Here is a 24,526-nt window from a genome sequence, read left to right as displayed (position 1 = left end):
GAGAGGGCACAGAGAGAGTGACACACATGGTATTTGCATTCAGACATTTTTTGTCATTACAGTATAGAAAATCTGCCCAGATTTGTTTGTCTTTCAGATGTTCAGCTCTAAAACCAACTCTGTAAGGCTCTTCATCTCTAAAAAACAATATTTTAAATGTTATTTATTTATTGTTTAGAGTTGTAGATCATTTTCCCCGCTAGTTTTATAAAATTGTTTCCTTACATGTAATATACAGGGTGAAGAATGTTTTTTTTGTAGGTCTGTTTAATATTTTAGATGATGTGCCCTTAGAAATGCTCTTGGGAGTTAGGAGAGGTGTCGTCTTTATTTACACAATCTAGGTTTTATCTGCTTATTTGGATGGGATAGTCTTTACTTATTGATGTTTATTATTATGTTTCCTTTTCTCTATCTGAAAAACTACTTTTACATTATATATAATTTGAAAATATTATTATTATTTTATTTTCCTGTTGTATAATACTAAGGATTGTTAGCTGTGTATGTCAGGAATGTGGAAGAAAGGAAGTGAGGAGTTGAGTCTGGAACACACAGAAGGAGCGAAGGCTCGGGTTATATTCAGCTGCGGCTGTGTCTGTTACATAGGAACTGTTGGATACTTTCCATAAGGACATTAGATACAGTTGTTCTATATAGTATGTAACTAAGATCTCCTTAGAGTGGTACAGAACTCCAGCACGGAAGCCTTTACATTTTCTGATATGAAATTAATATTATTGGTATCTGTGGATACTGACAGTCGTCTCCATCCTTGTCTCAATGCTGGATTTACCTTCTATACAGGATCCCACGTTCTCAAAGTGCCGATCCTCCCAGAGTCTGATTTTGTGAGTGGCACATAGCCACTCTTTGTTTTTGAGTTAGCATCATTTAGGGGAGTTGTGTTGTTTATGGGATTTTTTTATTAAATACAATATTGTACTATTATTTTTATATAGTTTGTCTTTTAGGAATTTACATTCTTCTATTTTTGGCTATATTTATTTCCCAAATAATATTTTTTTGCACTTTTTCCTTTGTGATTTGTTTGATGTGTTAATTTGCGATGTTAAGCATGTTTTGGTGCAGCAGGCGATGTGATTTATAAATCAGAAAATAAACTTGTCTAGATTAAGTTTATTTTATAAATATCGGTTGCATTGCTTTGAATACTTTGTGTTATATTTCATGTAATTTTAGCTCCATATATTCACCATTATTTATTTTAGATTAGCATCCCTGTACTAACGTCTCCTGACTTTACTCCTCCCTCTAAAGCTGACTGAACATATTAATATCCTATAAAGCAGGGGTAGGCAACCTTTTAGCAACACTGTGCCGATATAGGATTGTGATGTCCCGTAGCGTGCTGGTCCTATTTTTTTTTATAAATCGAGGTGTGTGTGCTGCCGTATTCTGCTTGTGTTATTTGTACTGTAATTGCTTTGTATCGTTGTATTTGTGCGTATATATGCAGAACTGTCTTTAATAATGACTGGACCCTGGGCAAAGCATTTGCTTAGGGCCCTCTGGACCTTGTCCCCCCTTCCCAGGCATGCAATCACGTCCTCCACCTCAACACAGTGGCGGACCTAAAGTAGAGAGGTGCAAGAATTCTTGGCGGTCTCCCTGTTGCACGGGTGATTAAAAGGTAGATCCCCATCTGTCGTGCAACTCCAGAAATGCATTGACAGCTGGGGCTCTACCATTTACTCATGTTTGCAGGTCTGTATTTAGCACTAAGCAGTTTTTGTGTGTTTTTGTGGAATATGTTTGTATGTGGTGTTGGCGTGATTGCAAGCACACACACACACAGATATACTGACACACACAGAGACATACTGACATACACACAGACATGCTGTCATACAAACATACTGACACACACACACAGATATACTGACACACAAATAGACATGCTGACATACAAACATACTGACACACACACACACAGATATACTGACACAGATATACTGACACACATACAGATATACTGACACACGCACAGACATACTGACACACACAAAGACATACTGACACATACTGACACACAGACATGCTGACACACACAGATATGACACACACACAAACATACTGACACACACACACTGACAGACATACTGACACAGACATACACTTTAAAACTCACCCTCCAGTTTCCTACCTTTCCTGCTGGTGGCTGAAGGCGTTGGGAGTTGGGGTCTAGACCTCTTGGCCAGTCCCCCTCCAATCTGCCTACTCTTCTTTCCTGCGCGCTCCTCTCTTTGTGGGAGGAAGTGATGCGTGGCCGTCACTTCCTCCCAGCCTGCTGCCGAAAAGCAAGGGGTCCGCTCGCGCTGTTAAAGCACCTCAGCGTGTGCCGGGTCCCTGCTGACAGAAGCCCAGCGGGTGGTTCTTTTGTGCATGGGCCACCCGGTGGGCCTCCTTAGTGTGCAAATTACCAGCCAGAGGGTTAGAAATAGTTGAGGCCAGCAGGGCTCATGGTGCAGCTGCCCAGTTTGCCCTGCGTTAAAGAAGGCCCTGCGTATATGAGCTATTATATTGTTTATGTTCATGAGTAGTTTATGGTATTGTGTATGATACTAATGAATGTAAGCTGTGTATGGGTGCTGCTTGTGGAATTGTGTGTGTGTGGATGGATATGTCAAAGTGTGTGTTTGGTAGTGTGTGGGGGCTGTTTGGGGTATTGCATGTGGAGTTGTGTGCATGTATGTGGATTATTAGTGGTGTTTCGTTTGTGCGGATTGTGTGTATGTTTGTGTGTGGGCTGTCCGTATTATTTGTATGAGGGGAGGGTTATTCTGCATTTCTGTGTATATCTAGCAGTGTGGGTGGCTTCCCTGGGTTCCAGTGGGGACTAGTCCGGCCAGGTACAGGTCAAGGACATGAGCTGCAACAGCAACTGCGAGCTGCTCTACTACAGAGTGGCTTCCTATTCACAAGTGCTGGGAGGAAGTGATCTGAGATCACTACCTCTACGTGCTGCAATGCATAAATTGAGGATTGTCCTTCACCACCTTTTCGGATTAGCAGATATCTGAAGTTTTACTGGGACTCCTGATAGGCCAGAGCCTGTTTGACTCTAGCAGCCTTGAGTGCCGTGCAGAGACACCTCGAGTGCCGTGCATGGCACTAGTGCCGTAGGTTGCCTACCCCTGCTATAAAACAATGGGGTAAATAAATAGGGAGAACTTATCTTGCAAATCAACCAATCAGTGGGTGCCCCAATAAGTAAGTGTTTAGATTGGTGTTAGGTGTATATGTACATGGAGTGTTCACATGTGGTTTATTAATTGAAGGTGAAAATTCATTGGATCATGTGTGGTGTTACCAGTAATTTAAAAACAAAGCATTTTCTTAGTAAATTATCAATTCACAAGTTGGTAGGTTTATAAGGTAGGTGTTAGTAATACAGCAGGATAAGGATAACTCCAGGAGATACTCAAAATCAACAGAAATTTCAAGGTATCTTTCTGATAAAACATTTAAGAAACTAATAACTAAATAAAATCATGAATAAATATGTGATAGTGACCTTTTTCATACATTAAAACATATATGTTCTAATGAGACATAATAAATTCAAGAAGACTAGTAGCGTCAGTGAGGGAGAATTACTAAATGAGTTGCCCACTCTAAGGATTGTAAAAGTCGTGTAGGTAACAGGTCTATCTGAATAAAACATATTTTACCACTTGTGCTTCCAAGAAAGTGTAAAGGTAAGATGGTACAAAGAGACAGAATGGTCACTGTGGAAAGCATCTTGATCAGCTTCCTTTGGAAGGACAGATAATGACACACATCCTCCCCGAATTTTTTGTGAAAGTCTTCATCACTGAGAATTACAGGAAATTATGTTATTAAAATGATGACATAATTAATATCAGAAATTTTCTCCAAAAAGTATCTGTATTCCAATACCTAATGTGTGGGATAATATATTTCACAGTCAACAACTCTTTAAAGTAATAATATGACATGCTACAATTTTAAGAAAACTATGCAGTTTTCAACAATAAATACTGTGACCTGGGACCATACAACCACACAGTCTTAATGATAGGAACATCACACAAATCGTATTTCTTGTAAACACAGTCTTTTTCTTTATTAAGCCGTCTGGCAATTTAACCACTTAAGGATGGCAAGCGTGCTATGCCGTCCTTGGGGAACCAGCTCTAAACGCTGGCGGGTGGCATAGCATGTCCCCACTGTCCTATGTACGTATTCGCTCACCGGCGATCCCACGCCGGTGATCACGGTGGGGGGACTTACCTGGCATCCCAGTGAGTCCCCCTGCTGCCGTTCCGGCCCTCCTGGGCCATGTGATCGTGAGGTCCTTGCGAGGACCTCACGATCACATGGACGGAATAGCTGTCCACAGCATTGCCAGCAGCGGGAGTGCCTGTAATGACAGGTAGTCGCCCTGCTGCCTGTAAAAAGTAAAATGGAAGCAGTTGGACTCCCTGGGATGCCAGGTGAGTCCCCACACAGCGATCGCCGGCGAACGGGTAAGTACAAAGGACGACGGGGATGTGCTATGCCGCCCAGCGGCTTTTAGAGCCAGGCTCGTAAGGACGGCATAGCATGCCCGCCATCCTTAAGTGGTTAAACAAAAATAAAACCAACAAAAAAAGAAAAGCCTTGCTCTTCTGAGCACTAAGCTGTTGGGCGGCTTACCCGCTTCCAACAATACAAATTTGAACTCAGACCTTTTTTCCCCCCAAATAAATGTTTCCTTTTGAACATGAAGACTCTTGTACAGAGAATTGAATCTTTGAATCTCTGACAGGGAAATATTATAGCAGTCTTCTACTAATCATTGTCAACAGGTGAGCAACTATCTGGGTGATCCACAACTCCTGGATTGGATTGCTCACCTGCTGTGCTGTATATAAAGTGTGGAATGGAGCACTGGCCCTCCCTTCACTCCACCCCAGGAACCCATATTAAATTGCTAAATTGCTCTGACTAAACCAGACAGACCTTCTTCCTGGGGATATTAATTCACATATTCCAATACTTTTAGAGAAATATACACTCCATCCAAAACAATGCCTTGCACTCTGTCACAATACACATATTATAGTTTAATTTTACTGGCTTTAAGGTACCTTGAGGAAAGCATATCACGAATTATGGAACAAATCCCCTGAAAAAAACAATACAGTAAAGTCAAATAGTAGTTTATAATTATAATCACTATATTTCATTTTATAACCATATATTGTAGTATAAATTAGCAAACACAGTCCAGAAGGCTGATAATAGAAAATAATCTACATACATTTACAGTACAGTCAAAAGAAAAAAAATGATAATTTTCTAAATAAATATATTGTGAAATAAAGGTATTCTTACTTTTTTCTTTATATTGTCTGAGCTTGGTGTTGTTGAGTCTCCTTTTTGTGGTAAACTAGAAGAGAGAAAATGCATTTCCAAGATCGTTACTCCTCTACTCCTCTTTGTTACACAATTACAAATCTTAGAGAGGGTCAGGAGGGAATCACCATCCCAGATGGCTGCTGCTGGATCCACCCGGCGGCAGGTAGCGATTGCTGCTCGCATGTATGGCAGCTTAAAGATGGCCGCCACTATGCATACCAGCAGCTGTCTTTATGTTAGTGCAGGGCAGGCTATAAGGAGGGGTTCTGCACCTGGAGGCACACTTCCAGGCCCCCTCCTGCCACTATTGCTACTTTGTAAATATGTGCAAATATTACTTTAGATACATTTTGATACTGGGTTACCATCTATGAAGTGTAATTTATTCACTGAACTAGATTGTTCTAATCTTTTTACTAATCTCATATATATTTTTGGCATTGATACAAGTTGTGGGTGAAGCCAAGGATAGGTCTAATGCTACCCACCTGGCACTAAGCACAATGCTATTTTTTATAGCTCAAAGTGCATTGTATATACTTTAGTTTTGAAACATGCTGTGCACATCTGTACTTAGCACTTTGCAAAATATTGGATTAAGCTCACAGGCCAGGTCCTCTGCTTCCAGGTTTCGGTATGTGTCACTATATATCTCTCTGTCTATAATCTCTATGGTAAGAACACTATGTAAGGACCACTAAATAAATAAATGAAAAATAAGATAAAGAAAGTTAGTGTGTAAACAAAATGAAATACCTTTCCCCATCATATTCCTGGGAACATCTGCCGTGATTATAGACCACCTTTCTTATGATGGCGAAAAACAGCAGAATCAGCTACAACAAAGAGAGACAGACATGTTAGCATATTGAATGAAATTCAATTCTGGCACCCCAAACCTCCAGAATAACAAAATCACCAATCTGAAAACAGAATTGAGTTGGAGAATTTTTCTCATTTGGCAAAATTTTGACAATCACTTTGAATGACAGAGCGATGGGAGGGGAGTATGGCATGGCTGAATGACAGGATTGGGGGGTTATTGTGAGTGCGGCAGGGTGAAGGATGGGTGACAGTGTTTTTGTGGTGGGGTAACAATATGTGGGGGGGTGTCAGATACACAGGTGCATACACTGACACACATGCAGATAAACAGGCAAACACACTGACATACATGCAGATACACACCATATAACACATACAGATACATACACGGACACACATGCTGATACACAGACACGCATATAGATACAGAGGAACAGAAATACTGACACACATGCAAATACACAGGCACAAACTAACATACATAAGTATACACATAAACATATATACTGTCACATCATGCCATGTTCTGCGGAGATGTCTGGCTTTGGCTTCTGGTATCCAGTACTCTTTTTACAATTCTTGCTTAGTTTTTTGGTTTTCTATTCTATGTCTGGCTTTCTTTATGCTGGGTTTTTCTGGGTTCATTCCTTTAATCCAGGGATGGAATTCCCAGTTTCCAGGTTTCCTTTAAATGTTTGTTGTATGTTGCCACACCCGTTTGTTTTCCATCATTCCCTATGTTTCAGTGTCCCTGCAGGCAGCTGCTCAAGTCTTCTGCCCTTTCTTGCAGGTAAGGTTCTTTTAGCGAACATTAGGCAGTGTAGGACCTGCCAAATATAGGGTACATTGGCGTTGTGGCAGGCTTATGCAATGTATGATCATATAATGTAACTAAATCCCCATACTTTTCATATATAGTACTTATTTATGTCTCCTCTTGTTTTGCCTATTATATCTTGTCTTGTTTTATTTTGTAATCCCAGCCCATGTACAGTCCTGTCCTGCCCCTGTTTAGTTAATATTCCCTTATGTATTGTGTACATGTTCTGGGTTTAGCTTTCTATCCTTCCCTGGTTCTGGGTTCTACTAGTTTTGTCTTGTTTTCTTGTTTGGTGCCTGTTCCAGTCTTGCCTTGTTTCTAGTACTGGATACATCCCTGCTGCAGAGCCTCCCTATCTAGTTCCTGGGAGGTCTGCATATCATATCAAGCTCCTAGTTCCTGGGATCCGCATAAGCTGCATCAGGGTTCTGGTTTGTGGCTGCACAAACGCTGGTGCTCAACACCAGGGGGCGTGTGGTTACCCTGCACCAGGCCCTGATAATCTACTTCCACGCTGAAGACTCCAACTTCTCATAAGGCACTCTGGGGTCCCGGTTTCTATACCACCACCCGTGACATATACACACTGACACACATGAAGATACAGACACACAGAATGACACACATTCAGATACACAGACACATAGATACACACACTGACACACATGCAGACACACATTCAGATACACAGAATTACACTTCTTCAGATGCAAACCCTGACACACATACAGATTAACAGACACTTAATAACAAACATTCAGATGACACAGAATGACACTCATACAGATACAAACACTGACACACATACAGATACACATATAGACACACATGCATATACACAGACCCTTAATGAGAAACATACAGAAAATGACACTCATACAGATACAAAGTGACACATATACAGATAAATAGGGGCACACACTGATATACAGATACACATGCAGACAAACAGATACACATATATACATACAGATATACAATTTTTTAGTCACCCTCCTGTTTCCTACCTTTTAGGTGCAGGAGTGTGATTTCCCTGGGGTCCAGTGGCTGGCTCAGGCTGATGGGAGTCAGGGCTCCCACTCTGACTCCCTCCTCTCCTGCTCCTCCCACGCAGCGCTCTGATTCTCCCGCTGGTTGATCGGAGGAAGTGACCAGCCGTCACTTCCTCCCAGTGCTTATACATCATCACAGGGGGCTTGGTCGTGCTGTTAAAGGGCCGTAGCGCTGACCAGGCCCCTGGACATACTTTGCCATTGGGTGGCCCTAGGAGCATGGGCCACCCTATGGGCACCTCAGCACGCGTCCCTGGTGGTAGTACCATGCGGGCTGGGGCTCTACCACATTGGTGGCGGGGTTCGCAGTTGCAGGGGTCGACAGGGAGTGACACACCCGGTCGAAGCTGCGACACCTGTGACCGCAGTAGGTACGCCACTGGACATTCCATTAGTTTCTATGGTGATTGTCCACTTCTAGTACTTTTGTCATATTTAGAGATATCTTTTTTTTATTCATCTCCTCCTTTGGTAGTATTTAAAATTGTTTTGCAAGTACATACCGTAAGACCTGTGACATTCAATAGCATGACAAAGGGGACACCCCCAAATGTTAGTCCTCTCCAGAGTGCGCTCTCAAGAGGTCCAGAATAGCAGAATAAATAGTCGTCATAGGTATCATTCTCAAATGTCTCCCCAGCAAAGGTCAATACCTTGTCGAGGGGCGTTGATGAGCGGTTAAAAGTCATCTCTCAACCTGAAAATAAATAACGGAGTAAATAATAATATAAATGATAGCAGGTGTGTCACCTTTCTTGGGTACCACCTGCGCACTGAATACAGTTTGTGCAATAAAAACGTATATAGGCAAAGTGAATAAGAATATGTTATTAACCCCTTAAGAATGGAGACAATCGTGAAATAACAATAAGGAAAAAACCTAAACAAAAATAATAAGGTGTTCCTAAATAGTTGAAGTCTAAAAATGGGTAGGAAAGTCAGGGGCTCAGGCTGTACAGTGTGTTAATCACTACGACCAGACACGTACCTTCTGTTTACCTGCTTGTAATACGGACTGAACATAGCATGCGTTTTGTTTTGCCCTATCTATTATTTTCACAGTATATTTTGGAGACATCGTCTTTAATGGGGGGGGGGGGGGGGGTGTATCAGACTAGTATTTTTTTAAGGGGTGTCCTCAAAGGCACAGCATGATTACTGCTGTATGATTAGCACATATCAGGCGTGTTAATGCATTTTGCTTGTACCATTTATCTTCCCCCCAAAAAATTGTCCATTGTCCATTCCGTACTAACTGCCCCAGGGTGGCTACGTTCCCCAAGACCTAACTATTCCACCAAATAATAAAATCGTAGCTACCCCCTTCCCCTATATTAGTGAAAGGACGAGGGAGGAACTCACACTGAGCCAACCCCCAATAACATTCAGTCAACCAGAACACCATCCCACATAAATAAACAATCACACAAAATAGATATGTGACTATTTTTATGATATTTTTTAACAGATTTAGAATATATACACATATATATTATCCATTGTAAGTGAGTAAAATAACACTTTGAATACTTGAAAAATCCATAGCAATCATGTGTTTTTAGCTGTATTTGTTTTAAATCTTACCTTTAGTAGATCAGGACGTGTCACAGCTAACAATCTTTAATTTGTTTTTCCAAATATTACAATATTGCCTTAGGAATAAGAGCAATAGCATAGAGTAAGCTCCTTCAACGAAAGCTTCCTCAGAGTAACTATCATTGATCAGCCTCTGATGTCATCGCACTGATGTCATAGCTGAACACTTTGCCTCCTGCCCTGATCAGTCTGTCTGTGACTTGGGAGATAATTGTTGCCATGGCGACAACAAATCTAAAATGATCTGGGAAATCACTGTATAATGATTCACTAATAGTGGATGTTTAAAACTGATGTAAATAAACATTGTGGGAGCATTTTGGATGTTGTGATGTCTGATGTAGTAACCACGTATCCCACAGTATCCAATAAATTCAATGAATCTCTCTTCCTACCCCTCTCATAACAGCCAGCGGGTTAATAGTCATAAACCCATACACCACCAAAAAATAATATCCAAAAACCCATACACCCCCAAAAAATAATATCCTGACTTCTCCCTTCCCCTTATAATAGTGAAGAGACAGGGGCAAAAAATCATACAGAGAGAGTCCCCAATCACACTCAGCCAGCCACAACACCATCCCACACAAATAACCAATCACACAGCTAGTTTCAAGTTATGCTCCTGCCACAATGTTACTCCGTCACCATAAAGTGCTACAGATTTACTAGAATAATGCATTAAACTAAGATAGAAATTACATATTCCCTGTATGTATCATATAAACAATCTCTCTCTATCTGTTTTACATTTTATTAGATAACCCCTCAAAGGAATAGTAATTCCTGGACATCAAAATCGGTTCTGCCGCTTTCGTTTTATTCAGGTCTTTAATGCAGCTTCCTTTATCAAATTATTTGGGTGAATTAACAGATATTTGGCTATTTTCATGATAATTTTAACACGTTTTGAATGTATATATATTATCTATTGTAAGTGAGGAAAATAACACTTTGTATACTTTAAAAATCCATATCAATCATGTGTTTTTAGCTGTATTTGTTTTAAATCTTACCTTTAGTAGATCAGGACGTGTCACAGCTAACAATCTTTAATTAGTTTTTCCAAATATTACAATATTGCCTTAGGAATAAGAGCAATAGCATAGAGTAAGCTCCTTCAACGAAAGCTTCCTCAGAGTAACTATCATTGATCAGCCTCTGATGTCATCGCACTATGTCATAGCTGAACACTTTGCCTCCTGCCCTGATCAGTCTGTCTGTGACTTGGGGGATAATTGTTGCCATGGCGACAACAAATCTAAAATGATCTGGGAAATCACTGTATAATGATTCACTAATAGTGGATGTTTAAAACTGATGTAAATAACTAAACATTGTGGGAGCATTTTGGATGTTGTGATGTCTGATGTAGTAACCACGTATCCCACAGTATCCAATAAATTCAATTAATCTCTCTTCCTACCCCTCTCATAACAGCCAGATAACAGCCAGCGGGTTAATAGTTATAAACCATCGGCAGTGGCAGTAGAGTGTGTTTTAAGAATGTAGTGTGTGTTTTACCTACAGGGATCTACAGTGTGCATAGGGGATCCAAAATGTGTATAAGGAATGTAGAGTGTGTCTATAGGAGATGTATGGTGTCTACAGGGAATCAAGTGTGTGTATGTAGAGCAGGGCTTGACAAATTTCCTTGGAATCTAGGAGCCAGCTAAAAAAGTTAGGAGCCAGGTTTTACTTATAAAGCTTTATTTTTTTAACGACAAAAATAACACGTCTTAAATTAACATATAAAGAAGACTAGAACCCAATGACATGGGCATTAACAAGATAATGAAAATATGATGTGACACACCAGATTAGTTTTATAAAATAGATTTTTTTTTTCACTTGGCATTTTGTGGCCATGAACATGCCAATGGTCAACAGCCTTTGCAGGATCAAACTCCTTCAAAGATGGTCCATTCATGCTGATCATTAACAAATCACCTAAACTTTCTTGCTGCATTGATGATCTGAACTTATTTTTTACAAAGTTCATTAAACTGAACCCTCTTTCACAACATGCGGTTGAGACAGGCAACACTATAGACAACAAGTTTCCCAAAACTGGAAATCTGTCTGTGTTGGAGAGTGCCAAATCCAGAAGATCACTCAGTTTCTTCCCTTTGCCAAGGACTTTAAATTCATACCACTCATTGTGAATTGCATGCATACCTTTGTCATGCATTTTAGGCAGTGAGAGTTGTTTCTGGAAATGACGAGCCAATGCTGTAATGTCATCAACCCCATAGTCTTGTAATGCTGTTCCCGATGGCCAGGCAAAGGTATCAAACACTGGTGTGGAACGTTCAATATTCCTCTGAGTCAGAAATCGCTCTTCCAGATATTTAACACCATAGTGAATCAATGGATCTTTTTCATGTTGGATCGACGAATTTGCAGTATGGCTGAGTCCATGCAACTGTATGTTTTTTTTTGTTTTTTTGTTTTTTTTCTTTTATAAATTTGTATTAGTTTTATCACAAAGTACATAAAAATAATTTACATACAGCACACTCAACATAGGTATTGGTTTGAAACAGGTTACACAAAAAGAATAAAAGGCACATACAACAGTCTGTCAATCAATACATAATATACTGATAAACCCAAATTACAAATAATAACCTGCACCCTTCACCCATCTACCCAACTCTCATCGCCAATCTCCCCATTATCCTATATTAGGGGCATATTCCAACTCCACATATTGATCATCATCTACAACCAATTCCTAGAGGAGAAGCCCTATAACGTAAAAAGAACTCTATATAGATAGGAATGAGGAAATATTCCAAAAGCTGTATAATGGGAAACCCGGGAAGATGGGATATGTCCGTGTCAAAAACAACCAATACCCATGTATAACAAACGCACACATATCACATACATTGTTCTGAAATTCCATGGAGAAGTGAGCTGATGAGGAGCATAAACTATAAAGAATTTTGTCCATGGGTTAAACAATAGTCGTCCCAAATGGCCCACCTATACTTTGGGGATATGTAAACCCCTAAGTGTCCATCCTCTCCTTCTAATGCTCTATTTCTCTGCATCACCTTTTCCACATCTGACCATTTTGGCAACCTCCCTGCTTTCCAATTTACAACAATCAACCATTTCGCTATTGAAAGAATACAAAGCATGAAATGAAACAGAGCCAGTTCTGGGGTTAAATTAATCTTTTCACCAATAATACGAGACACCCCATATAGTACCTCCTTCCAATACTTTTGTATGTGAGGACAGAACCACCACATATGTATCGCTGAGCCTACTTGGTTACAGCCTCTCCAACAGAATTTGGAAGTATCATCTTTCTTCATTTGCCAAAGTTTAAGCGGCGTTACATACCATCTATTTACAATTTTAAAGTATAACTCCCTATATGAAACGTGTTTAATTAATGTATCCGTTAAGACGGAAGCAGCCGACCATATTTCCATGGGTCAGGATTGATTTAATTCTTCTTCCCAAATTCTCATATTTAGACATTTGATGTTCAAATCCCCATCTCTCAAAAGACTAAAACATTTTGAAAGCATATTCTTCCTATTTGTTAAACATATTATTTTTTCACAAGGAGTCAACTGTCTAAACTCTTTTAGGTGATAGCTCGATGAATAAATACTAAATTTCAACCTATTGTATTCTAACCACATGTTAGCTGGAATATTAAAATTAGACCGGATATAGTCAAATTGGAGGAATTCATTATCAACATATAAATCTCTTAAGTATCTACATCCAGTCTTTAGTAATATCTCTAGCAAAGGAGAATTAATCTTCTCCTGAATCCATAAAATAGGCGTGATCGGACTTGGAAATGGAATCAGAGAATATTTATGATTCAAATTCCGCCAGCCTTTGAGAATATGCCATAATGGTTAAATTTTACTATGCACTAAACCACTGGATAGATCATCTCGAAAAAGAATTGAGTTCAGATGTGTTTCTTTTAAAAAAAAGAGGCTTCTATCGATACCCAATTATTATTTTGTACCTCTTCCTCCCATCTCAGTGTATGCGCCAGAAGGGAGGCTTCCTGATACTTCTTAATGTCTGGATATGCAATCGCACCACCAGAATTTTTTTTGGCCAAGATTGGTATCTTAATTCGCATTCTTTTATTCTGGTGGATGAATACATCTATCGCCCGTTGTAAATTATTCAACAAATAAACGGGACAGTGCCAGGGTATACATCGCATAATATAGGTGATCTTAGGTAATAAAGTCATCTTAATCGCTGCTATTCTACCTGACCAGGAAATCTTAAGATTTTTCCATGTAGATAGTACTTGCATTATATTAGAATAAACTAATTGGAAGTTAACTGTTATAGTTTTTTTTTTTTTCATTTCAGTAAATAATTTGATTCCTAAATGAGTTAAAGAATATTGCCAATTAAACTGATATAGTTGGCTAAGAAAGTTTTTCTCAGACCGCCCCATATTGAGGCACATCGCTTCCGATTTTTTTACATTTAATTTATAATTAGAAATTTTACAATATTCAGTTATAACCTCTTGAAGGGCTATTAGGGATTTTTCTGTATTTTCTATTGTTATTATTACATCATCCGCATAAAGAGAGATTACATGGGATTTTCGATTTGCAACAATTCCTGTTATATCAAGAGATTCCCTTATCGCACACGCCAGTGGTTCAATAATCAGAGCAAAAATTAGGAGACATGGGCAACCTTGCCTAGTACCATTTGAGATGACAAACCTTTCACACTGAAAGTTTTGACCCGTTACACAAACAGATGGAGATGTAAATAGAGCAGCTATCGCCTTAGAGGCAAAGTCACCTAAGCCATATTTTGACAGGGTGTGGAACATGAAGTCCCAATCCACCCTGTCAAATGCTTTCTCAGCATCCAGTCCCACGAATACTGCAGTTGTTAATTTTGTTTTTTGTTTTTACCACTGAGATTAAATTTAAAAGTTTCCTAATGTTTTCTGAGCCCTGTCTCCCCTGGATAAAACCTGTTTGATCATAATTGATCAAATTGTGGGAATGTTTTTTTCAATCTTTCCGCTAAAATTCTTGCATAAATCTTAATATCCACGTTTAGTAGAGAAATAGGTCTAAAGTCCCTACACTCATGGGTTGGATTGTTTGTTTTGGGGATTGTTATTATTTGAGCTTCTAACATTTCTTGGTGTGCTCGACCAGTCTTCTTAATTTCGTTTAAAATTTGACACAGATAGCTGGAAATCTCCTCTTGACAAAGTGAATAAAATTGATTAACTAGGCCAGGGGTAGGCAACCTTCGGCTCTCCAGATGTTTTGGACTACATCTCCCATAATGCTTTTACAGCCATATTGCTGGCAAAGCATCAAGGGAGATGTAGTCCACAACATCTGGAGAGCCGAAGGTTGCCTACCCCTGAACTAGGCCATCAGGTCCAGGAGCTGAGCCAAATCTCAATTTAGAGATTGGATTGCCCATTTAACTTCCTGTTCCGTTATATCTTCATTTAATTTTACCAACTCTGTATGAGAAACCCTGGGAAGATAGATCGTATCTAAAAATTCCACAGTTCTCCTTTTTTTCCTACTAACCTCTATATTAGAGGAGTTCAAATTATAAAGATCATGGTAATATTTCTCAAAACATGCGGCAATATCATCAGGTTTAACAAACAGTTTTTTATTACATTATAACTTGTTTATTCTATTGTTTAATTTTTGTTTCAACTTACTAGCCATCGATTTCCCTGCTCTATTTTTGCCATGATATGATCTTTGTTGGGCAGCCCATAAAGATTTATCCACCAATAGTTGCTGAATTCTTTTTATTTGTAATTGTAATTCTCAAATTTTATTTATCTTTAAGTCAGATGGAGATTTTTTATTTTCTCTGTCCAGTAACACCAATTCTTTATGTAAATCTATTAATGATTTATCTCTCTGCTTCTTTAAAACTGACTGCCATTTTATCATTATCCCTCTTATATAAGCTTTATATGAAAGCCATACTATTTCTTTAGAATTTACGGTTCCATCATTTCTTAAAAAGAATGCAGCCGTTTCATTTTTTAAGTTTTTAAGTATTTCCTGATCTTTTAATAATTCTGTATTCATCCTCCATGATCTCTTGTTCTTAACGGGAGGGTCAATATCCAAACTTACTCCAACCAGACCATGATCAGACCAAGTGATCACCCCTATTTCTGAATGTTTAACTTTGAGATGCCCTGCCCATCCACAAAAATATAATCCAATCTACTATACATTTTATGTCTATGTGAAAAAAATGAGTAGTCCCTCTCTAAAGGGTGGGAAATTCTCCATGTATCAAAAAGATTGTATTTTATTAATACCCTGTAACGGATCACCTGGCACCCCGACTCGGTACCTCCGTTAATGGATGCTCCTAGTGCTTCCTGAGGACTCCAAGCACTCTGGCAGACACCACAATCACCGAATCCGAGAAACCTTTAGATTCTCCCAAGCATATGAATGCTGTAGACCATTGAATAGGAACCATACGAATAGGCTTGTACTCCTAGCAGTCAACTGGAACAGCATACAATAAATCCTTCCCCCAATAATGAGACGACACATCACTTTGAGGGTAAAACAGGAACTCTGGACTGGCTCATCCAGCCTGGCTTTTATTCACAAACAGGTACATACAGGACACTCCCAGGGGGAGGATGATATTGACCAATCACATGGATGTACCTCCCACACATTTCCTCCCCTTAGATTACCACTTAACCCAATTATACAGTACACACTTTTCCCCAATTCCTGGATGTACCCCAAAAACAGGGGGTACACCTTTAAATCCAGCATGGATAGCCCTTATTCAGGGGGACAACATATTCAAAATTCAAGTCATTCGGATGAACGGTTCGTGAGATATGGGGTTCCAAAGATTTGACCGACCGCATGGGTAAAGTATCCGAAAACAGTTCCATGCATTTTGGCCCTGCGGTCGGTCACAAACAAGGGAATGAAAACAGGCGAATTGCCTGTGTTATAGAGCCTGGAGAGGGTTTGAATGAATTCCCTTGTTTATGGGGTTCTTTCTACCGAACGGCGGGTCATTCGGTAGTTTCCATACGAATTTCTGGAAGTATGGAGGTCTCAGCGGTGTTTGCCTAGTCAAGCGTCCGATTTTAGTTCCAGACACTCGACGGCAAAACACCGCTGTTCGGTAGTTTAAGATGGCCGCCGCCACGTGTTTGTTTCCCGAATGGCGGCCACCCAGAGGACAAAGACTACATTACACTGATTGCCAATTACCTGTTTGCAACATTGTTGCAAACTGTAATTGGAGGCACACTTATTCCTGGGTGGTCTGGTTGTTCGGTAGTTTCACTCAATATAATGAATGGAGTGATTCTACCGAACAATCAGATGAATGCTGCATACATATCACCCAGGCTAAACTTAACACATGAATACATATACAATATTACAGGCAGCACACTAGAACATGCTTCACAGTCTTAAAGGGACAGTAGTCCCAAAAGTCCCAATGTGTCCATAGATGCTGTTAAAAGGGCCAGTAGCAGCAATATACAGTACAATATGACCAAATATAAATCTTTAAGTGTACCAATTTTCCAGGGGCCATAGTCAGCAGGTAAGAGGCAGGCAGCCAGGCCCCTCCAATGTCCAGTGGCGAGGTGGGTTCCGCCACATTTCTCCCCTTTCCCATTTAGACTATCCAGACTCCAGACCTCCAGTCGGTCTGGGGCTCTGATAGTCGGCTGGCTGTCCTTACAGGGGGTAGTTGTCCAGATGCCCCCCTGCCACTCGTGTCCAGTTGTAAGTCCAAGGCTTGGGGAAAAAGTAACCAGGGTGTCCTCTCCCCTGGTTGAACACAGCTGTTGTTGGGGAAAAACGACTGTCTCCCCTTCCGATATTTTGTCTGGCTGTTGTGGACTAGGACCGACTGTCCCTATCCCCAGTGGTGTAGGTGCAGAGACTACGGTCCCATCTGCACGGTTGTGGGGTTTACTGTCTCCCCTTGGTGTGCTAAGCTGCCGCTGGGGAGAGGGGATGACAAACTCCTCTCCCTGAACCGTAGACTGCCGCTGGGGAGCAAGGACGGCTCCTTCAGCTCCCTGTAACTTGGGCACAGAGACCACGGTCCCATCTGTGCTGTTGTGGGGCTTACTGACTCCCCTTGGTGAGCTGTGCTGCCGCTGGGGAGAGGGAATAACAACCTCCTCTCCCTGAACCGTAGACTGCCGCTGGGGAGCAAGGACATCTCCTTCAGCTCCCTGTAGCTTGGGCACAGAGACCACGGTCCCATCTGTGCTGGTGTGGGGCTTACTGTCTCCCCTTGGTGTGTTAGGCTGCCGCTGGGGAGGGAGGACGCTGCTCTCCTCTCCCTGCACTTTACTGATCCGCCGCTGGGGAGAGGTGGTAGCAAGCTCCTCTCCCCTACATACTTCTATACTCTGTGGAGGGAGACCGACTGTCTCTACTCCCAATACAGTGTCCTGCTGCTGGGGAAAGGAGACTGGGCTCTCTCTTCCCTGCTGGACACTCTGCTGCCGGGGAATGGAGACTGGGCTCCCAATTCCCAACAAATCACACTGCCACTGGGGAGGGAGGACGGCCCCTTCAGCTCCCTGTAACTTGGGCACAGAGACCACGGTCCCATCTGTGCTGGTGTGGGGCTTACAGTCTCCCCCTGGTACATTAAGCTGCCGCTGGGGAGAGGTAGTAACCAGCTCCTCTCCCATTAGAACACTCTGCCCATTGATGATCCGCCGCTGGGGAGAGGTGGTAACAATCTCCTCTCCCATTAGAACACTCTGCCCATTGATGATCTGCCGCTGGGGAGAGGAGGTAACAATCTCCTCTCCCATGCCTACTTTCAGTCTTTGTGGAGGGAGACCGACTGTCTCTCCTCCCAATTCAGTGTCCTGCTGCTGGGGAACGGAGACTGGGCTCTCTAATCCCAAAAAATCACGCTGCTGCTGGGGGGTAGGACCAACTACCTCTGCCCCCTGTAACTCAGCCTGCCGCTGGGGAGGGAGGACGCTGCTCTCCTCTCCCTGCACTTCACACTGCCGCTGGGGATCTGGGCCGACTGCCCAGCATCCCTGTAGGGCCGGTAGAGAGACTGCAGTCCCATCTCCACCTGCCATCTGTGGGTCTTCCCAGGACCAACCCGTGAGGCCCCTCAACATTTGTGAGTAAGGGCCACCTGCTTCCCCACCTGGCAACTCTGGCTGCTGCTGGGGATCTGGGCCGGTTGCCCAGCATCCCGGTGGAGAGACCTTGGTTCCATCTCTACCTGCCTGTTGTGGTTCCTCACAGGACCAGTCTATGAGGACCCCCACTTCGGGTTCCTCCCGCCGCCTCAGGGAAAGACGGCTAACCTCCTCGGATGCAGCCTCTACTCGGCTGCTGTAACGCTCCTGCTGCTGAGCATACTTCCTCTCTTTCGCCAACCGGAATTCTCGGTCCAGCCTTGTGTTTCGCTCAGCCATGACCTGGTTCCAGATCACCCGGCGTGTCTCCATGGGTATATCATCCCCATACTCGGCCACTCGCTGCCTCACCTCGGCCAGCCAATCATCTCCAGAGCCAGAACCTTCCATACTTGTCTGCTCCCAGGGGCGCTGCACGACTGCTAGCGTTGCCCTCAATTTGTAAATCCAAACAGTGTCTCTGAGCTGCTTTACCTCACACTAGGACGCCATCCCACCGCTTGCCACCAATGTAACGGATCACCTGGCACCCCGACTCGGTACCTCCGTTAATGGATGCTCCTAGTGCTTCCTGAGGACTCCAAGCACTCTGGCAGACACCACAATCACCGAATCCGAGAAACCTTTAGATTCTCCCAAGCATATGAATGCTGTAGACCATTGAATAGGAACCATACGAATAGGCTTGTACTCCTAGCAGTCAACTGGAACAGCATACAATAAATCCTTCCCCCAATAATGAGACGACACATCACTTTGAGGGTAAAACAGGAACTCTGGACTGGCTCATCCAGCCTGGCTTTTATTCACAAACAGGTACATACAGGACACTCCCAGGGGGAGGATGATATTGACCAATCACATGGATGTACCTCCCACACATTTCCTCCCCTTAGATTACCACTTAACCCAATTATACAGTACACACTTTTCCCCAATTCCTGGATGTACCCCAAAAACAGGGGGTACACCTTTAAATCCAGCATCGCTGGATAGCCCTTATTCAGGGGGACAACATATTCAAAATTCAAGTCATTCGGATGAACGGTTCGTGAGATATGGGGTTCCAAAGATTTGACCGACCGCATGGGTAAAGTATCCGAAAACAGTTCCATGCATTTTGGCCCTGCGGTCGGTCACAAACAAGGGAATGAAAACAGGCGAATTGCCTGTGTTATAGAGCCTGGAGAGGGTTTGAATGAATTCCCTTGTTTATGGGGTTCTTTCTACCGAACGGCGGGTCATTCGGTAGTTTCCATACGAATTTCTGGAAGTATGGAGGTCTCAGCGGTGTTTGCCTAGTCAAGTGTCCGATTTTAGTTCCAGACACTCGACGGCAAAACACCGCTGTTCGGTAGTTTAAGATGGCCGCCGCCACGTGTTTGTTTCCCGAATGGCGGCCACCCAGAGGACAAAGACTACATTACACTGATTGCCAATTACCTGTTTGCAACATTGTTGCAAACTGTAATTGGAGGCACACTTATTCCTGGGTGGTCTGGTTGTTCGGTAGTTTCACTCAATATAATGAATGGAGTGATTCTACCGAACAATCAGATGAATGCTGCATACATATCACCCAGGCTAAACTTAACACATGAATACATATACAATATTACAGGCAGCACACTAGAACATGCTTCACAGTCTTAAAGGGACAGTAGTCCCAAAAGTCCCAATGTGTCCATAGATGCTGTTAAAAGGGCCAGTAGCAGCAATATACAGTACAATATGCCCAAATATAAATCTTTAAGTGTACCAATTTTCCAGGGGCCATAGTCAGCAGGTAAGAGGCAGGCAGCCAGGCCCCTCCAATGTCCAGTGGCGAGGTGGGTTCCGCCACATACCCTATTAAACTTCTTAGAATTTTGAACTAGATGAGGATCCAATTGTATCTCTCCCATAAAGTTTCTATCTACAAAGGCAAATTAAAATCTCCACAGACGACTAAGGTCCCTATAAAAAATGTTTTCATTACTTTCAATGTCTGAGTAATAAACTTAATTTGCCCTTTGTGAGGGACATACATATTTAAAATTGTAAATTTGTGGGAATTAATCAAACCTGCCCATAGTAAATATCGTCCTTCTTTATCATTTATGACAATATCCTCTTTTATTATTAGTGTTTTATTAAATATTATTGAGACCCCTCTCGATTTACTTCTCGAGTAAGTAGCATTATAAGGATTAGAATAATATCTATTACCAAAAAAGGGAATTTTATTAGTCTGCCAGTGAGTTTCTTGCAAACATATAACATCCGGTTTACCCCTAAACAAGTTTTTAAAAGCTATACTTCTTTTACCCATTGTGTTTAAACCCTGGACATTTTGACTAATAATCCTGAGAGTCATAGTGAACCAGACTCACCACGACTCTAAACTACCTCCATCAGCACCTCCCACCCCAAGTCTCGGAACCTCCCAAATAACATAATAAATGCATTCGTACCCATTCATCCATAAAATAAAAAATTGATGTGATACAATCATTTTCTTAAAGGATCTACCTACTTAGAAAGACCCCACTTCTCACACTACCACCTCTAGAAGTGGCAGATAAATCTAAGTTTCGTCGAATTACCTCAGTTCGAGACCTTGGCGGAGGTCTCCAGTCAGACTTGCCGATGGTCTTTATATTCATCCTCAACAACAGCCCAAAGTACAGCCCTACTTATCTATATCACATGATAAAAATAGATAAAAATAGTCTAACAAATACTAATAAAGCAAATTCTACGTGAAGACTTGAAGAGCCACAAAGACCAAAAGCCAAACCTCATAAGCAGATGGGAAAGAGGAGGGAATGAAGGAGAGAAGCATCCCTATGTTCAAAAACCCAACTGGTAAAAACCCCTAACATAGCCCACTCTCCAAATTGCCATCCTCTTTTCATCTGTGAGTGTAAAAGGCCATGTAAACACACTTATAAACCATAGTGCGGCTTTAAACAACGGGCAAGTTGAGGTAGGAGAGAAAATACATCAGGATTGTCTATCATTCCTGGGGATTTACCAACTGTGCTATACATACCATGGAATGTGTCAAAATATACAAATAAATCTAAATGCTTTCTATATTAAAGATTCTACTATAATATCCCCCTTAATTTGTGATAAACATTTAATCCATAGTAATGACTTATTTTGTGCAGTTTTCCAGTGCAAAAAAAATATTTACTATGATATAATACATGATTATAAATTTAAACCCATAAGGGCCCTGCAGGGCAGTTTTATAAAACCTTAATTTACCCTTAGTGAAATTCTTAGCTGAAATTTACCAATGTACCAGTACTGGGTTTCCATTAAGGTAGCTCAATACTAGCAAAAAGGCAAACCGTTTAATACTCCTATCCCTTAACCCAGCAAAAATAACTCATTTTGTGCAACTTTCCAACGAATTGGAACCAATTCAAGCATCTCCACTCCAATAAGTAGTATTAAAATGTTACCCAAAAACAGCCTTTGACATAGTTTAATAAATACTTAATTATCTCTCCTCACCCAGTTATTTGGTTCCAAGTGTCATCATTTATTAACTAATAGAAGAGGTATAACACCCCTAAAACCATTATTTAAACCTCCCCCAGAAGATCTACCGAAGAACATTTCTATACTCATTACCACCCTCTAATACTACACCCTCCCTCAAATATCTCAGTATAATCATACTTTAAGCAGTTCCCAACTAGACTATATCTCTGAGGAACTTTTCCCCCTCTAGTGGAGAGTTGATTACTTTAAACTAAGTACCAAATTTAATAATTTGTTTAGTTGGGAAACCCCATTTATAAGATTCATTTTTATCTCTTAAAACTTTTGTTATCATTCTGAATTCTTTGCGTTACATAATCACCTCTCCTGATACATCAGGAAAGATTTTCAGTAGTTTGTAAGGTGCATCAAAGCTTTTACATTCAAATGCTTTCTGTAATATATACATATATATTTTTAACAGTAAAAGAATGTAATTTCACTATCACATCCCGCGGTAAATCCCTTGAGATATTGCGTGAGAGTGGGAGTCTATAAACTCTATCTGGCATATGGGCCCTCTCGAAATCTGGATTCACCAAATAATTCAGAAATGATATTATGTAGTTGGGGAGGTCCACCTGCCCCACTAATTCTGGTATCCCTCTTACGCGAATGTTATTTTGTCTAGAAAAATTCTCCAATCTGATATATTTCTGTTTTAAACCCAAAAGCTCCTCTTTTAATTTCTGTATTTCCAGATTAGAGTGGTTGTGTAATTCTATCAAATATGTTTTGATACAGTCCTTTAAGTGATGTTCCACTGATAAATCTCTCCTCGTGCTGTATTGGCACATCTTCGAGTTAGTTTAACAATGAAATTGTGTTTTTCACATGCAACTCAATTGTGCTTAAGAAAAGCTCTTCCCTTTGAAATAAAAGGGAAAAGTTCTTAATAATGTCAAGGTAGTCAAGCAGAAATTGGAGCATGTGAACGAATTTAAAATTGTTAGTTTCTTTAACAAACCATGTGCAACTGCAGCAACACTTTTAAGGTGGACTGTCACACATTTAAAGTCTTTGACAAGTGCAGAGAGAGCACTGACTTTGCTTGACACCCATCTTATGTTATGCAAGTACTGAAATTTCAGGATTTTTGTCTGAAAGCAATCAGCTACCTGCTTCAGCTGTCGCATTCTCTTGGGTGAATACTGGTAAAATTGGTACAGCTTCTTTAAAACCGAGTCGAGGTCATCAATGCACTTTCCCTCTTCCACAGAGCTCAATACACTTAAATTTAATCTGTGTGCAACACTGTGAATGCCAATTACATGTGAGATTTTGCCGTACTTTCTGTACCAGTCCATTTTCGGCTCCAATCATGCTGGCAGCACCATCTGTACCAAATCCAATCAGCTCGCTTGAAGAAAGCCAGTCTAAGAGTCTTCAGGTCTATAGTGATGGTTTCTAAGTACCCACCTGCAGTAGCCATTTCAAGAGGTAGGACTGAAATAAATACTTAATCTTATAGTTCTTGACATACTTGACGTACAATATTAACTCTTCGCCCTCTCCTTTATTAGTTGATCTGTCTAGCATCAAACTGAAATTTTTCGCCTCCTTTAGCTCGGAGCGGAGTTCTTTCCTTATTACATTTGCAATATGTGAGATGAATTCCTTGCATCTCTTGTCATTTGCATACTGCTCTCTCACAGCAATCCATAGTTTCCCAGTCAGCTCTAGCAAACCTTCAAAATCTGTTTATGGCCTGTTGTTTTTTGCAATATAATAAGCCACATTAAATGGAACGTTCATGTGGTTGAACATCCCTTGATCCATTTTCTTAACGTATGCAGCCAATGGCGTAGCTTCTGGAGCCAACAGAGCATGTTTGGCCTTTACAGATCTTTCATGTTGGAGAAACTTTCCATGTTTTTTGAAGGTCTCCAGTTTAAATGGCCCTGAAAACCCTTTCACACACTTAGATGCTTGGTCAGCAATCCCAGGGAAGGAAGCACAGATCTCACATATGGCTATACCCATGTTATGGTTCAATTTTAACCATGTGAGTTCCTTGCACCAATCTTGCTTAAACTTCCTTTCTCCAGCATTTTGAGAGTGACTTGTTGAAGGGGGCTCCTCTGCTGGTTGTTCTCCTCTTGTGCAGGT

This window comes from Pelobates fuscus, chromosome 2 (genome assembly GCF_036172605.1).
Source record: "Pelobates fuscus isolate aPelFus1 chromosome 2, aPelFus1.pri, whole genome shotgun sequence".
NCBI classification, from domain to species: Eukaryota; Metazoa; Chordata; class Amphibia; order Anura; family Pelobatidae; genus Pelobates; species Pelobates fuscus.
This window is presented reverse-complemented; position numbering follows the sequence as displayed.